Below are 16,994 nucleotides of genomic sequence, written 5' to 3' on the forward strand. Positions count from 1 at the left end.
AGGGTGAGTGGGTAGTGAGGAATTTTGAATTTTATGCTATAATGTCTCAAAGTTCTATAAAATTTAGATAATTCTATAATTTTGTCATATGTAACAAAAGCAAACTTCTTTCCCTCATAAAATGTCAAGTTTTTAATTCACTAGAGTTGATGTTATTTGATAATAAAAGCTTTTCTTTGTAAATCTGTCCTTTGAAAAATATGCATTAAGAGCCTGTAAATTTATTCCTGCATATGGACAGTTTTATGTTACTTTTCAAAAAGTTTTATTATATGTACGTGTTCATTGATGTGAACGTTTCTAAAAAGTTCACAATAGAATTTAACTTGATATCTTTGGAAAGTTTTTGCTAAATATCTTAAAGCTTTCATTCTAGAGACATTCATAGCCAAGCAGTAAAACCAAACTTTTGGTGGGAACATGGGAGTTGACAATACATCTAAGTTGAAAGCTGCAGTTGTAGTTAAGAAAATAACTATAATTAATGTATATTTATTTTGGTACTTTTTTCATAGCCTTGATGACTAACAGATGCATTGAGAAAAAGGCAGAAGTTATGCATGTAGTGATTTGAATTTTAAAATTTGTGTGAAATCATACAAAGAGTGAAGAAAAAACCAAGTCAGATTTCTTATGGTATGGAAATGTTATTAAGTAATAAATTTTCCACTTTTGTGTTGTCTTTTATCATTTGACGTGGACTTGAAATAGGATCACATTAGTGGTATTGTCTTTCAAATATGGTACCATTGAGAGAGTGATCTTCTATTATTCCTGGTATTACACTGAAAGAGGAGGAGAGTTTTTGTCTAAATCTGTTTTGACCTTAGAATCTCCTAGGTTTGAATTCTCCTTTTGCTTTTTTACTAGCTATGGAATCTTGGACAAATTTTTAGAACTCTTTGGGCTTAAGTTTCCTCATTTGTAAATTATGAAGATTGAACTAGGTAATGTCTAAGGTCCATTTGGCTCCAAATGATCTGATCTTTTGATCTTCAGCTGGGTATGCTTATAAGGCACATGGATAGCCAGTAACTAGTTCCTTTCCCATGACTACTTACAATATTAATACTAGCTAACATTTATATGACACTTACCATGCTCCAGACACTGTGATGAGAGCTTTACAATTATTATCTCATGTACTCCTCACAACAGCTCTGGGAGTTAGGTGCTATTAATATCCCCATTTTACAGATGGAGAAACAGAGGCAAACAGCTTTTAAGTGACTTGCCCAGAGCCACACAGCCAGTAAGTGTCTGAGGCTGGATTTGAACTTGGGTCTTCCTAACCCCAGGCCCAGCACTCTATCCACTGTGCCACTTAGCTGTCCTATGAAATGCAAGCTCAAATTTGGATTTTTATGCCTACATCAAGTATGTGAGAGAAGAATTATGGAATACCGAGGAGCATCAGGAAGAGGGGAGCATAAATGAGGAATAAGGAAGTAGGAAGAAAAAAATCTAGCCAGGATTGGAAAGGTCAAGGAAAAGAGAAGTGGAATGACCTATATGCAGGCAGGTCCTGATTAGTGTGAATAATGAATCTTGTGATAGGGTCACATCATTTGAATTCACAGTATTTGAAGTTATAATTATATGTAAAATATAGTAATTGGTTCCAGCCAGATGGAAATATACAATGCATATTCAAATAATGTGACCACTTCATGGGTTTCATTGTTTGTGCTAATTGGGGCCTAGTTGTGTTGCTTTGTTTTTAAAGGTGTTAGGCAAGGAAGCACAAGCATATTAACATTTTACAGAATAGCAAGCAGAAAAAAGGGAAGGAAAAATAGAGTCTATGCAGGTGCCATTTAATGACTGGGACTTGTTTTCGTTTCTAATTCCTACAGAGGACTTTATTAATTTCTACTGTTTTTCTAGGAAGAGGTCCATGTTTATTTAGTTAATCAATAAGGATTTAATAAGGACCTAATATGTGTCCGGCAGGCACTGTGTTAGGAAAAGATACAAACTGAGATAAATTATTATTAAATAACAATAACAGAGGAGATCTCTGACCTTTCCCCAAAATTTACCCCACCTAGACTATCTTATCTAGATGGAGTTGTTGCCTTACCCAACTAGAAAACCTTACAAAGAATTTAATCTAAGGTGAATTCTAACCCATTATGTTCCACTCAGACAGTTTTGGGCAAGGCAGGGTAGATTCTTTGTCTAGATTGCTCAAGACTAAGGGGTGATTTGGAAGTAAATGACATGATCAAAGTCTCCTTCCCCCAGTTCCTCATTAGAACAGACCCACCTCTCATTATAATATTTATTCTGCTTGTTATTTGTTAACCAATCAGAGTCGTTGTCATCCTCAGGAACACCTACTCTTCCAAGGGCATGTAAGTGTTGATTGGGTTCCATGAGGCATTTGACAGTGTCACTTATCCCTTTTGTTAACTATATGTTAGCATGATTAATAAAACGACTACCCAGACATCATGCCTCTTGAATTTTTTATACGTCACAAAACATACAAGTGAAGCAGTAACTGCCCATGGAGATCTTACAGTTAGCCTGGGGAGAAATGTGTACATCAAAGAGTAGATACAATATAGATACAAGATAATTTTAGAGGGAAGTTACCAGCATTTGGGAGATTGGGAAAGACTTTATGAAGAAGCCAGCCCTTAAACTCATGCCCTTCTGTTTGGCTTTTAAAGCCATTCAACCTTTCCATTCTTCTTATTCCCCCTCCATGTACTCTGTGATCTAGTGACATTGGCTTCATTGCTTGTTCCTCCTACAAGACTCCTCATTTTCCAACTCTGGTCATTAGCACTGGCTGTTCTCTATGCCTGAAACTCTCCCTCCTGTTTTCCTGGCTTCTTTGAAGATTCTGCTGAAGTCCCACCTTCTGTAAGAAGTCTTTTCCAATCTTCCTTAATCTTAGCACCTTCCCTTTGTGATTACCTCCAGTTCATCCCTTATATATTTTGCATAGTCAAAGTTGTTCGCCTATAGTCTCACCCCATTAGATTGAGCTTCTTGAGATCTTTTTGTGACTTTCTTTGCATCCCCAGTGTGTAGCACAGTGCTTAGCACAGAGTAGGTGTTTAAATAAATGCTTGACTTGACTGGGTGAAAAAAATGAGAGAAGGAACAAAAGTGAGGAAAGTATATCCTAGGCCTGGGGACACCAATGCAAAGACAGAGATAGGAGATGGATTACATAAGGGGTTTTGTCTAAAATAGTGTGTATGAATAATATACAAGGCTGGAAAGGCAGGTTGGGGAGAGGTTATAAAGGGCATTAAATGCTAAAGAGAGGAGTTAATATTTGGTCTTAGAGACAACAGGGAGTCACTGGAGTTTATTGAGTCCAGGGGTAGCTGTGTGAAGGATGAAGAAGAGAGAGACTTGAGGGAGGAAGGCCAGTGAGGAGTTCTATAAATGAGGACCAGAAGAAGGTGCCCGTTATAGCTGCATAAAGAGAGGGAAGCGGAGAGGGATATGAAGAGATATTGTGGAGGTAGAAATAATAAGACTAGGAGGTTTTTAAGGCGAATGAGTATGAATGAAGAGTTGAGGATGTGAGTTTGAAAATTGGAGGATTAGTTTTTTTGGTGAAATAACTGTTTTGCAAATTCAGTATTTGAACCTTTGGGACATCCAGTGGCACAGAAATGAAAATTTAACCCACAGGAACTAATAAGAATAGAGAAAGCAAAGGAAATGGGCCTAGGACAGAGCCTTAGGGTATGACTCCAAGAGTTATAATATAAATGATGATCTGAAAAGGAGACTGAAAAAGGAAGGGTCAGACTGTCAGAAGGAGAAAGAATGAATGAAAAAGCATTTATTAAGTGCTATAAGTATGTGCAAAACACTATGGTAAGCCCTGGTGATAAACAGAAAAGCAAGACAGTTTCTCTTTTCAAGGAGTTCACATTCTAATGGGGGAGGCAAGACATTTAGGATGTTTCTGCAGCAGGTTAAATGGAAAAGGCTCCATCCGTGGTTCTTGGGATGCATTGGCAAAATAGATAGTAATGCATCTCCTTTAATGGTACTTCTATGGATAAACCATATTTATTTCGAATTCATTTGACAGTGCAAAGGCTTTGGCAGTGAGGGCTTTCTTTTCTGGATCTTAAGTAGCTTTGGTTGGTGAAGACAGTGGAATGGAGAGGGTTGGGGGTTCCTCTCAGAAACTTCATTTAAAGAGGGCTCAGGCCATCCATTTTTTCATTTTTCCCATCCAGTTGTACTCCTCTAGAATTCATTATGCACCTACACAAGTACCTCCCCTCCCTCTTTTCATCTTCCTTTTTGTATATAGTCTTTCCCCATTAGATTGTAAATTCCTTGAGAACAAGGATTATATTTTGCCTTTCTTTGTATCCCCTGGACTTAGCATAGTGCTTACAATGTACTAAGAACTGAGAAAATGTACCTGGCCTTCCTTTGTCCTAGATTTGAGTGATCATGGGTTGATAATATTAGATACGCTGTCAAAGTTAATGTGTTGGTTTGTTTTTACTGAAATGTCTTTTTTCCCTCTTAAAAAAAGTTAATACAAGGGTGTAACTTGCTGGGTAGGGGAAGGTGAAGGTTATATTCAGAATTGTATGTGATATAAAAACAAACAGTCATCAGTAAAATATTTTTTAAATTCTTGTTCACTTAAAATGGATTTAATTAGGAATTTCTCTAAGCATACTTCAGAGTATGTGCCTCTGAGGAAAATTCAAGAGGTTTATGTTTGTTTTAAAAAATAATTCTTATTAAACTCTGTAAAGAATAATTATAAAAAAAGCAAACCAGCATTCTGTTTTTTATAAAAAGGGAATTTTAAAGAGCTAGAAATTTGATATATTTCATCTAGTAAAATATATATTTCGTGATATTGTAAACTCCTTTCCTAAGTTAGAAATTAAGCAGGCCAAAATACCAACTTAACCTTGAATAAGCTGTGTTGGAATCTTGTGTTTTTGTTTTGCTAATTTCTTTGTGTTAATATTCTTGGACTGCTACATTATGATTTTGTATATAATTTTATTATGAAGTGAAATAACTTGTCATTATAGAAAATATTCTATGACATACATAAGGATCAAACCTGAGCACCTAGAACCGCAGTCTTGTAAGATTCATCTGATTCTACCTATTACCTTTAGATAAAGTTAGATTTAAGCCATCTATAACTATTTCCTGCTTTCAGTACAGAATATGCTTTGGGTTGTTTTTTCCTATAGTAGAGATGGCATTATGATGATTGATCCCTATTTTTGCCAAATTCCTTAGTAGGGGTACAGCCTTGATTTCATTAATATGGTACAGTAACTCTACCAGCTGAGAAAGCACATATAAAAAGCTATTAATATACATAAATTATGGGAGAAGAGAGTGACATAGTGGGTATAGTCAGGCTGTTAGACTTTTGTTATAATTTACATATGTTATTTCTTTCTGCAAATTGAATCATCCCACAGCTGAGTTAAGCTATGGATTCTTGCCTAGTTCTACCCCCCCTTTACATCTCTATATAAATATAGAGGCAGTTACAGATGGGGACAATTCTTTTAGGCTTTATGAGTATGCAATCAAATTGGAAAAATCTTTGCATTCTGTTGCTCTAGTGCGCATGGAAGGGTATTGGTTATTGAATGATAGGGCTCATGGCCAATGCACTGTGTTTAGAAACCTCTCTCCTTCCCCCTTACTAGAAAAGCCATTAGAGGTCATCTTGTTTTGCGTAGGAGGAATCTAAGTCACAGAGAGCCTTACTAACTTGACCAGGTCCATTTAAGGTAGTAAGTATCAGAGGATCTGACTCCAAATCCAGAGGTTTGTTTAGTTTAGTTTTGTTTGTTTTTTTGCTATGCTTTTTTGTTCATGTTCATTTACAATATTTGTAATTTACATGTGACAAGTTAAGTGGACATTTGGGTTATGTTATCTAGTTTAATTGAACTAGCATTCACAAAATGGACATGTGGAGAAGGGACCCACCATCTCTGCAACCATCAAAAGCAACTGCCAGGTAAAACTAAGAGCCCTGAAAATAATAATGACTGCCAGATCATCAGCTCTTCTTTCAACTTTGCCAAGATCAACTCCTTTTTTTGGGAAGGAAATAAGCATTTATTAAGCATCAGCTATGTGCCTGGCACTGTGCTAAATACTTTATAAATATTTTGTCATTTGATACGATAACCTTGGGAAGTATGTACTATTATTATCCCCATTTTTCAGCTGAAGAAACTGAGGCAGACAGAGGTTAAGTGACTTGCCTAAGATCATAACAGCTAGTGTCAGAGGCTGAATTTGAACTCTGATCTTTTAAAAAAAATTTTTTTATAAATTTAATTTTTTTTACAGGTCACTTTATTTTAAATTTACTTATTTTTAGTTTTCAACATTCATTTATATAAGATTTTGAATTCCAAATTTCCCCCTTCCCCATACAAAAACAGCAAGTAATCCCATAAATATTATACTTATGTAATCATATTAAACAGTGTCTACATTAGTCTTGTTGTAAAAAAGAATGAGCACCAAAGGGAAAAACCACAAGAAAGAAAAAAATAGAGAAAATAGTATGCTTTGATCTGCATTCAGTCTCCATAGTTCTTTCTCTGGATATGGAAAGCATTTTCCATCTTTAGTCTTTCAGAATTGTCTTAGATCATTGCATTGCTGAGAAGAGATAAGTCCATCAAAATTGGTTATTGCACAATGTTGCTGTTACTATGCACAATGTTCTCCTGGTTGTGCTCACTTCACTCAACATCAGTTCATGTAAGTCTTTCCAGGTTTTTCTGAAATCCACTTGCTTATCATTTCTTATGGAACAGTAGTATTCCATTATATTCATATACCACAACTTGTTCAGCCATTCCCCAGTTGATAGGCATCCCCTCAATTTCCAATTCTTTGCTACCACAAATAGAGCTGCTATAAATATTTTTGTACATATAGGTCCTTTTCCCATTTGTATGATCTCTTTGGGTTACAGACTTAGAAGTGCTATTGCTGGGTCAAAGGGTATGCACAGTTTTATAGCCTTTTGGGCATAGTTCCAAATTGCTCTCCCTAATGGTTGAATCAGTTTACAGCTCCACCAACAATGCATTAGTGTTCCAATGTTCCCACATCTTCTCCAGCATTTATCATTTTCCTGTTTTGTCATGTTAGCCAATCTGATAGATGTGATGTGGTGCCTCAGAGATGTTTTAATTTGCATTTCTCTAGTTAATAGTTATGTAGAGCATTTTTTCATATATAGGTAGTTTTAATCTCTTCCTCTGAAAACTGCCTGTTCCTATGCTTTGAGCATTTATCAATTGGGGAATGACTTGTATTCTTATAAATTTGACTTAGTTCTCTATATATTTTAGAAATAAGGCATTTATCAGAGACACTGCATGTAAAAATTTTTTTCTCAGATTTCTGCTTCCCTTCTAATCTTGGTTGCATAGGCTTTGTGCAAAAAACAAACCCTTTTAATTTAATGTAATCAAAATGATTCATTTTGCATTTCTTAATGTTCTCTATCTCTTATTTGGTCAGAAATTCTTCTGTTCACCATAGATCTGACAGGTAAACTATTCCTTGCTTTCCTAATTTGCTTATAGTGTCACCCTTTATGTCTAAATCATGTACCTGTTTTGACCTTTTCTTGTTATAAGATGTAAGGTGTTGGTCTGTGCCTAGTTTCTGCCATATTATTTTCCAGTTTTCCCAGCAGTTTTTGTCAAATTGTGAGTTCTTATCCCAGCAGCTGGAGTCTAGGTTTATCAAACAGTAGATTACTATAGTCATTGACTGCTGTGTCTTGTGTTCTAACCTATTCTACTAATCCATCACTCTTACTTCTTTTTTTTATGTTACATGATAATATTTTATTTTCTCTCTTCAATTAAAATATAGATCTTTAGTGTTACATTTCCTCATGAAATTTCAAAGACTTGCTAAGGTAACCATCCAAACTTCTCGCATTAGATATTTATGTAATAGTTTCACAAACTTAAGAAGAGCATTTCTGTGAATCAGAGAAAGTCAATAGTCAGTCATCTAGTCTGACAAAAGCCCACCTCCTCCCCAGCCAAAAAATAGCCTTTGCAGTATACTCAATCCAAACTTTGTTTAATGATTGCCAAAGAGAGAAAGAACCTATCACCACTCAGTATCCTATCTACCAAGGTTGTCTATTGTACTCTTGGATCCTTCTAATTGTTGATGTTTTCCCTTTTATCAGGGCAAAATATTCTTTGAGACTTCTACCTATTGCTCTTAGTTCTGCCTTTGGGCCTTAATGGAACAAATATGACTTCTGTGCACTTTGATTACCTTTCTCATATTTTTTTTAAAAATTTTTTTCTTTTTTTTAAGTTATAGCAAATTTTTAAGGTATTGATGATAATGAGAAAATATCAGTATTAGGCAGCTGTGTCATAATGGCATAAAATTAAACTTTTAAGAAAATTAATTGAATTACATGAAATTTCCTAATAGACTATGATCATTGAACATATATGTGAAAAATATATTGTAAACAAGAGTCCTGGAGAAACTGTTTTTGATAGAAAAATGGAGAGGACTGAATGGGAAGAATGAGGAATATATTTCTTTCAAATGCATCTGGAATATTCACAAAATTTGTGTGTTCTGAAGTATATAGAAATTAAGGATTAATTCAGAAAAGCATAAATTATAGGTACTATATGTATTATAATTCAATAAAAAGAGCTAATTAAGTAGGAAAACATTTAATCCATATCTATATGGAAACCATAAAATAAAAGCACGTAATGACTGTTTTAAAGAATAAATCAGAGTAACAATAATAGATTATGTTAAAGAGAATAAAAATATTAACATATCAAGATTTTGGAGATGTACTCAAAATAATGCTCAACTGTATGTTCTTGGTTAATCATGTTAACAAGAGAGAAATGGAAAAATGAATTTGTGGCTAAATAAATTAGAAAACTAATCAATTGATATTCTGGAAGTAATTTCAAAATAGTAGATTATGAAAGTAAAAGAAGAAATAGACACAAAAGAATTATCAAATTGAAAAATAAAATGCTTTTTTTGAAAGAAGACTGATTTAATTTATGATAAATTCATAAATTAAATCAAAAAGAGGGAAAAGGAAAACCAAATTACCCAAATCAGAAAAGAAGGATTATTGAAAGCATTGAAAGAATAAAGAGGGGCAGCTAGGTGGCACAGTGGACAGAGCACCAGCCCCGAAGTCAGGAGGACCCGAGCTCAAATCTGACCCCAGACCGAACACCTGACACCTAGTAGCTGTGTGACTCTGGGCAAGCCACTCAACCCTAACTGCCTCTTCATGTTCCACTTGAGTCTTGTATTTGAAAGTCAGATTTTCTATTCAGCTCTGGTCTTTTCATCAAGAATGCTTGAAAGTCCTCTATTTCACTGAATAACCATTTTTTTCCCCTGAAGGATTATACTCAGTTTTGCTGGATAGGTGATTCTTGGTTGTAATCCTATCTCCTTTCCCTCTGGAATATTATATTCCATGCCCTGTGGTCCCTTACTGTAGAAGCTGCTAAATCTTGTGTTATCCTGATCATGTTTCCACAATTCTTGAATTGTTTCTCTCTGGCTGCTTGCAATATTTTCTCCTTGACCTGGGAACTCTGGAATTTGACTACAATATTCCTAGGAGTTTTCCTTTGGGGATCTCTTTCGGGGGAGATGGGTGAATTCTTTCCGTTTCTATTTTGCCCTCTGGTTCTAAAATATCAGGGCAGTTTTGCTTGATAATTTCTTGAAAGATGATGTCTAGGCTCTTTTTTTGATTATGGCTTTCAGATAGTCCAATAATTTTTAAATTCTCTCTCCTGGATCTATTTTCCAGGTCAGTTGTTTTTCCAATGAGATATTTCACATTGTTTTCTAATTTGTCATTCTTTTGGATTTGTTCTACTGTGTCTTGATTTTTCATAAAGTCACTAGCTTCCAATTGCTCTATTCTAATTTTTAAGGAAGTATTTTCTTCAGTAATCTTTTGGACTTCCTTTTCCATTTGGCCAATTTTGCTTATTAGGGCATTCTTCTCCTCATTGTCTTTTTGGACCTCTTTTGCCATTTGGGTTAGGCTATTTTTTAAGGTGTTATTTTCTTCAGTATGTTTTTGGGTCACCTTTAGCAAGCTGTTGACTTGTTTTTCATGATTTTCTTGCATCACTTTCATTTCTCTTCCCAGTTTTTCCTCTACTTCTCTTAAATGCTTCTCAAAATCCCTTTTGAGCTCTTCCAAGGCCTGGGACTGATTCATATTTTTTTTGGAGGCTTTGGATGTGGGAGCTTTGACTTTGTTGTCTTCTTCTGGTTGTATGTTTTGGTCTTCTTTGTCACCAAAGCAAGATAATATAGTCTGACTCTTTTTGTGAGGTTTGCTCATGATCCCAGGCAACTACTTGAGTTTTAAACTCTTTGTTAAGGTAAGAGTCTGCTTCCAATGTGGAGAATGTACTGTCCCAAGCTTTGGGTTTTTATACAGCTATTTTCAGAGATACTTCTATTGAGGAGTCTGGAAACCCCCACAGCTGCCTGCGATTAAGAGGCCTGCTTCAGGTTCGCTGCAGCCTGTGCCGCACTGCTCTCCTCTACCGTCTGGCATGATATGCCTTTCCAATCAACCATCCAGGTTGTCTTGGGCTGGAAATTTGTTTCACTCTGCCTTTTTGTGGGTTCTACTGCTTTAGAATTTGTTTAGAGCCATTTTTTATAGGTATTTGGAGGGGTTTGGGGGAGAGTTCAAGCAAGTTACAGCTTTCACTCCGCCATTTTGGCCCTGCCCCCCCCCCCAGCACTCTTATTTCTTAGCCACCAACTAGTTTTGATGATTGCTGCTTTATAATATGGTTTTAGATCTGGCAGGGCTAGCCCACTGTCCCTTGCATTTCTTTTCATAAATTGCCCTAAACAACTCTTGAGGAAAAGTGGCCTGGCAACTGCCTCTGTAGGTACTACAGTTCCCAACCTCCTTGGCAACCACAGCTGTTGAAGATCTGGAAAAGAAAGTTCTTACCACCAAGACCTTTGACATTGTCAAATGACTCAATGTTAGCAACAAATGCCATTTTATCAATGGAAATTACATTAAAGACAATGCATTAGTATATACATTGTTGCTTTACCCTAAGGACCAGTGCATTTTCCCTTCCATCTGACTTGGGGCTGAAACCTTCTCTTGATATGTGTGGCCTTCTGCTCTTAGAATGTGAGCTTCTTTAGAGCAAGGGGTATCTTACTTTTCTTTACATCCCCAGTACTTTGGATATAGTCAGCCTTTTCTTTTTTCATTTGCTCGTGTTGTCTCTCCACTAGAGATTGTGGTCCTCCTAGACAGACCATCTATTTTGGAATTTGGCTGGAACTCTGTTCTGGATGAGAGAAAGTTTTATGTATAGTTTGACTTAACCAAAATCGCAGAATTTGAATTAGAGGAACTATCACTAATTCTTAATGCGACCCAAGATAGTATTATCTTTTTTAGATGCCACAGCACATTGCTGATTCATTGAGTTTGCAAGTCCATTAAAACTCTCAAATCTTTTCCAAGTATACTATTGTCTAACATGCCTCTCCCTTTCCCATTCTGTTCTTGTGAGGTTGATTTCGTAAGTTCACGTGTAAGACTTCAAATTTCATCTTACTAGATTCTATGCAATGCTACAGTCTATCAGGATTTCTTCTTGTATCCTGCCTTTTTCATCTAGTATGTTAATTTTTTGTCCCAAATTTGTGTAATCTGTGACTTGGAAGACCATGTCATCTATGCCTTTATCAAATCATTGATAAAATTGTTAAACAACACAGGACATTAAATGTGTCCCTGAAAAAGCAACATTCATCTGTATTTTCGGACATGCTTCCTTAGGGCCACAAAATACACAATTTAGGACTAGTCATTAAGTGGTGGGATGAACATTTGTAAGTTGAAAATTACTCTGAAGAAAGTCTTTGAAGATAATTTCACTGTTTCAGATCTTGAAACACTTGATTATGGCTCCAGCCAGAATTCACATGTATGAGATATTCAGGCACGTAAAATGAATAGCTTCTCTCTTTGGGCTTAGATGTCCCATAGCAATTATATGCCATGAATGTGCTTTAAATAAGTTTGACCTGTATAATTAAAATGGAAGATGCTAATTTGCTAATCTCTCATTTTTACCAGAAATAAAACTGAATAAATCAAGTTTGTTGAAACAGAAGATATTTTAGACACAGATTCTATAAGCCCTTTCTAATTTTATTAGATATCATGGAGAGCTGGTAGAATCTCCTTTCTTAAACCTTTTCTTTTTGGTGAGGCAGTCAGGGTAAAATGACTTGCCCAAGGTCACACAGCTAGTAAGGGTCAAGGGTCTGAGGCCAGATTTGAACTCAGGTGCCCCTGACTCCAAGGCTGGAGGTCTATCCACTGTGCCACCTAGCTGCCCCTCTTAGACATTTAAAATAGAGGAGATGGTGCTTTATGTTTCAACAGTGGCTTATGGCAGTGGATGAAACCACATGATCCTTCTGGATACCTTACAACTTTGAGGTTCTCAATGCCCAGGTTTAATTAGTTTTATTTAATGGTCATGAATTTATTTAGAATATTTTGGAATCTTTTTTATCCCATCCAGTCATTCTCCAGAACATCAGGGCCATTCCACCATGGGCATCTTTCCCTTTTCCCTGTTTCTCAAGAATACCCGTGTCTCATCCTTTACTTCATACTTCTTATGAGGGGAACATAATTAAATCAAATATTAACTTTCTACTGGAAAGGGCAGGACAGTCTACTGTCCTATTGCTCTACTAACAATCCCTTTGATAGACTAGACTAAGGCTGCCTTCCCTGACCACTACTCCTAGATAAATGTTGTATTTCCCTAGTAGAATATGATTTTTTTTTCAGTACAGGAGCTATTCCACTTTTTTATTTGTATAAAGTGGGAGGGGGTTGAGCAAGACACCCTTGATCATTTGATCTCGCCTACTTATACCTATCCCTCACTTGGTAAAATCACAGAAAATAAACAGAACAGCCAGGTTAATAGAGACAGTGAGTCTTAAGGTCTTAAAAGGATTTGTGTTAAATTACCCCTTTAACAAGTTGGAAAGAATTCCCCTCTTCATCAAAATTTGATGGAAGTAGAGGGTAGTTAGCCATTGGTTGGCTATTAGTGGCTCTTTAAAAAATAATATATACTTTCTAAGAAGTCTCTTGGGAGAGGACAGTTCTGAGGAATATGGCCCATCGCGGCAGAGAAGACAGCCATCTGTGGAAGAAGAACTCAGCCTTTGAGAGCAATTTGTTCTTTGCTTTGGGGGATGGGGTACAATTTCTTCTCCCTTCCTTCCCCATCAGTCCTGATGTCTTGCAGTGAAAGAACTATCTCAGTAGAAGACAGTGCACCCAGGATGGAGTAGGCATAGTGAGTTGAGGTAGGAGGTAGCTCTGGGGTTTGTGACCTCTGGCAGTCAAGAAGAGCACCAACCCTGGCCGTCAGTAGTTGAAAAGTTCCAGGGTCAGGGAGCCAGGCTGAGCAACCCTGCCCAGCAAAACCATTGGGGATCTAACATTAAAAAAAACATGAAAATGCAAAAGATAGTAGAATGCTGAGGTGCTTGAGTTATGAGTTGCCTTGACCCCATATATGTGTGTGTGAAATGTGTGCCTTTCTGCTGGTATATTCATATGCCTTTTCTTCTCACTGACACTCTGAGTGCTTGAGAGAGAACAGACCCCAGGTTTATGGGGACAGTACTTTGTTACTATTGTTTTTATGATGCCATCCAAAAAATGCCTTTTCTTTGAACTTATTGTGTTTATACTTAAGGGAGGACTTGTGAGCTAGTTTTAGGAATGCTATCTTGTGCAGTACCTTGAACCTGGAAATAATTGCACACACACCCTTGGGAGATTTAACTTGAAACCACAGGGGGCAGGTGCTTTATATTGCCAATAACTGCACATAGCAGGCATTTAGTAAAAACTTGTTAGTTAAGTGTTTATTGCATAACACTCAAAATTTTTGTAATAAAAATGGATAATATAGGTAAAATTCAAAGGGTGAAAAAGGGTCTGGAAGACATAAGGGAAAATGCAAGGAATGAGAAGGGGAAAAAAAAGGGTAAACTACTCATGCATTTGTAGTTTCATAGATAAGAGATCAGTCAGTTCATACCCCTTATTTTGCAGGTAAGGGAACTGAAGAAACTCGGAGGGGTCAAAGAAGCTGCAGAAAATCATCAAGGGAAACAGAACTTTCATTTTCATTGGCCATAAGTGTGTTGGGTCCCTTCTCCTTGAGAGTTGTGCCCCTCAATTAAAGTGGGATGAATGCAGTGAGGACCACCGCTCTAGGGCCAAGAGTCCTGGGCCACCTTCACTTGTGTTTGTGGTCCGAGTTGATGTGGTGGTTGTTTGACTCACCTGGTTCACGTCAACCCTGTCGGTCTCTTAGAATGCCTTACTACTCCAGCTGGACTGCTTTGCCTGCCCCCTTGGTGGTACTTCATGTTGATGGTGATCATTTCTGAGATGAAATTAACTTTCACATTGAAGTTACTTTTTACCAAGAAATAATTGTGATTTTGTAATTGAGACCAAAAAGGATTTATTAGGGACATAAAAAACAGAGCTGTGATAAAATGCAAAAACTTGATAGTTGATTTATTTTTTCCTGCTAATTAAACATATCTTTAAACAGCATGTGAGTGGTTTTGAGACCCAAACAAGTTTGGCAAGTCTGGATATTTTTGTTTCAAAATATGCTCTTTTTTTGGGGTCAAACTTTTTTTTCTTTTAATTTGATGTGTGGTATCTAAACCATATGCCTCTCTTCCTTCAAGACTTCCCACAAAACCAAATGTTTTTACTATACATTTTGTACTTAATTATACCTTTATATTATTTTAAAAATTATTTTATTTATATTAAGGGTATGTATGTGTGTGTGTTGCCCATGTAATGTTTATGTCCATGGGCTTGTCTAAATAGTTAACAGGAGCTTGTAAATAGATAATGTTGGAATCTCCCCTAGCCATTTTCAAGACAGGCTTTGATTCATTCCTAAAGGGAAGCAAGAAATTAGAACCACAAAACTGAAACATCTGCTCTCCTCAGAGAGATGATATGAGTCCAGAATTATATCTATTTTCCCCTTAAATATTGCTAGTGTAGGAAATTAATTTTAAGGTTCAATCTGCCTTTCTCATCACTGTCTCTTAATGGAGGAGTGCTCCATGCTATATACTTGAGTACCTTCCCAACAAATGCTAGTTTTACAAATACCATTACAGTCAGTAGTGAATAGACCTGTTTATCAAGGCAAAAACAAACAGCTATCAGAGCACTTGATATATTAGGATCTGCATGATTATAATATATTAGACAATACATAGAGTGAATGAGCTCTCTCACTGAGAGTGAGATATATCACCTCAACTAAGAATGTCTGTTATCACCCAAGAGGAAATTCCCCAGAGTCTCTAGTGTGACAAGCTGGAAATCAGAGACATGTCAAGTTCTGGTTCCTAGACATGTTGGCTTCTTCCCAAAGTGTTTCTCTCTCCAGGGGCCTCTCCCTGAGCTCTCCCAAGTTCTTGCCAACATCATCTCTCATATACACATGGAGTGTTGAATAATTATTTTTTGAAAAGCAAAGATAGTCATGCAAATATACTAGGTTTGAACCTTGGTTACATATCTGTATCTGTGCATCTATCTATATACAAATAACTATAGACATGTGTCTACATATAATGTAGATACATAGTTAGGGATATATCTCTCCAATAAGATTGTAACTGCTTGAGAGTAGAGAACATGCCAGATAATACTGCATAGGTCTTAGCCCGGTGCTAGTTGATGTTCAATAAAATCTTGAGTTCAAAATGTTACCATTGTTTATTCTGGTTTAGAGGGATCCAGGGGCAGCTATAAGTTATTAGGATCAGGTAGATATAGTAAAGGCAGTTGGGACAGTTGCCACCTCAGCATCACAGACCTTTCCTGACACCTCCTAAGTTGTCTGGGCTTGAAAAATGTCGCACCTGGACCTTTTGTTGGCTATGCTGATCTTTAATTTGATTTGATATGTTATTTTAAAGCTGTTTGGAGAGGAATGTTGGGAGTATTCAGCTGAGTTGCTGCCTCTACTCTCCCATCTTGGCTTTGTCCCAAGTTGGGACAATTAATGAGCAGCAGAATAGATTCTTAGTTATGGTAGGAGCTAAGGAAGATAGACGCTTTAAATATTGAGATAATCAGGGCTGTGCGGGGGAGATGTCATTTTATCTGTTCCTTGAAGAAAACAGGATTCTGAGACATGTAGATAATAGTAATAGCAAAAACTTATGTAGCACTTTGTCTCTGAAGTACTTTACGAATATTTCATTTGATTCTCACAAGCCTATGAAGTAGATGTTATTTATTAAACTCATTTCATGAATGAGGAAACTAAGATTAAGCAATTTAACTAGAATGACACAGATACTAAATGAAGGAAGATTTGGACCCAAGTGTCCTCCATTCCAAACATGGAGGATGGCCTGTGTAAAGGTGTGGAGATGGCAGATGGAATGTCAGGTTTGGAGAGCATATTGTCTGGTTTAGCTGGAATTCAGAGTTCATAAAGTAGCATAAAATAAGGAAAAATATTTATGTAACAGCATGTATATACTCATTTATGTGCATGTTTTCTCTCCCCATAGAATGTAAACTCTTTGAGGACATAAACTGTTTCATTTTTATCTTTTTATCACTGTCATTTGGAACGGTGATTTGGTACTTGTTAGGTGAAGTTTGATTGACAGAGGCATTGCGAAGGAGTTTTCCACTGTCACAGAGGATATCTTAAGCAGAGGCGAATGAAAAGGACGGTCTCTCTAAATAAAAATGCCCTCCAAATTCTCCTGTTTATATATGACGTTGTGCTGATTCTGCCAACTCTGAAACACAGCAAACCCTTCTAAAAGAAATGCAAGACTTGTCT

At 36.6% G+C, this 16,994-nt stretch overlaps 1 protein-coding gene across 2 annotated transcripts in view; it reads left to right on the top strand.

Annotated features, from left to right (window-relative positions):
- Positions 1-16,994, top strand: part of ZFYVE28 (zinc finger FYVE-type containing 28) — a 214,067-nt gene that overhangs the window by 42,658 nt on the left and 154,415 nt on the right. The window lies entirely within an intron of this gene.

Source organism: Phascolarctos cinereus, unplaced genomic scaffold (genome assembly GCF_003287225.1).
Source record: "Phascolarctos cinereus isolate Bilbo 61053 unplaced genomic scaffold, phaCin_HiC Scaffold_9;HRSCAF=440, whole genome shotgun sequence".
Classification (NCBI taxonomy): Eukaryota; Metazoa; Chordata; class Mammalia; order Diprotodontia; family Phascolarctidae; genus Phascolarctos; species Phascolarctos cinereus.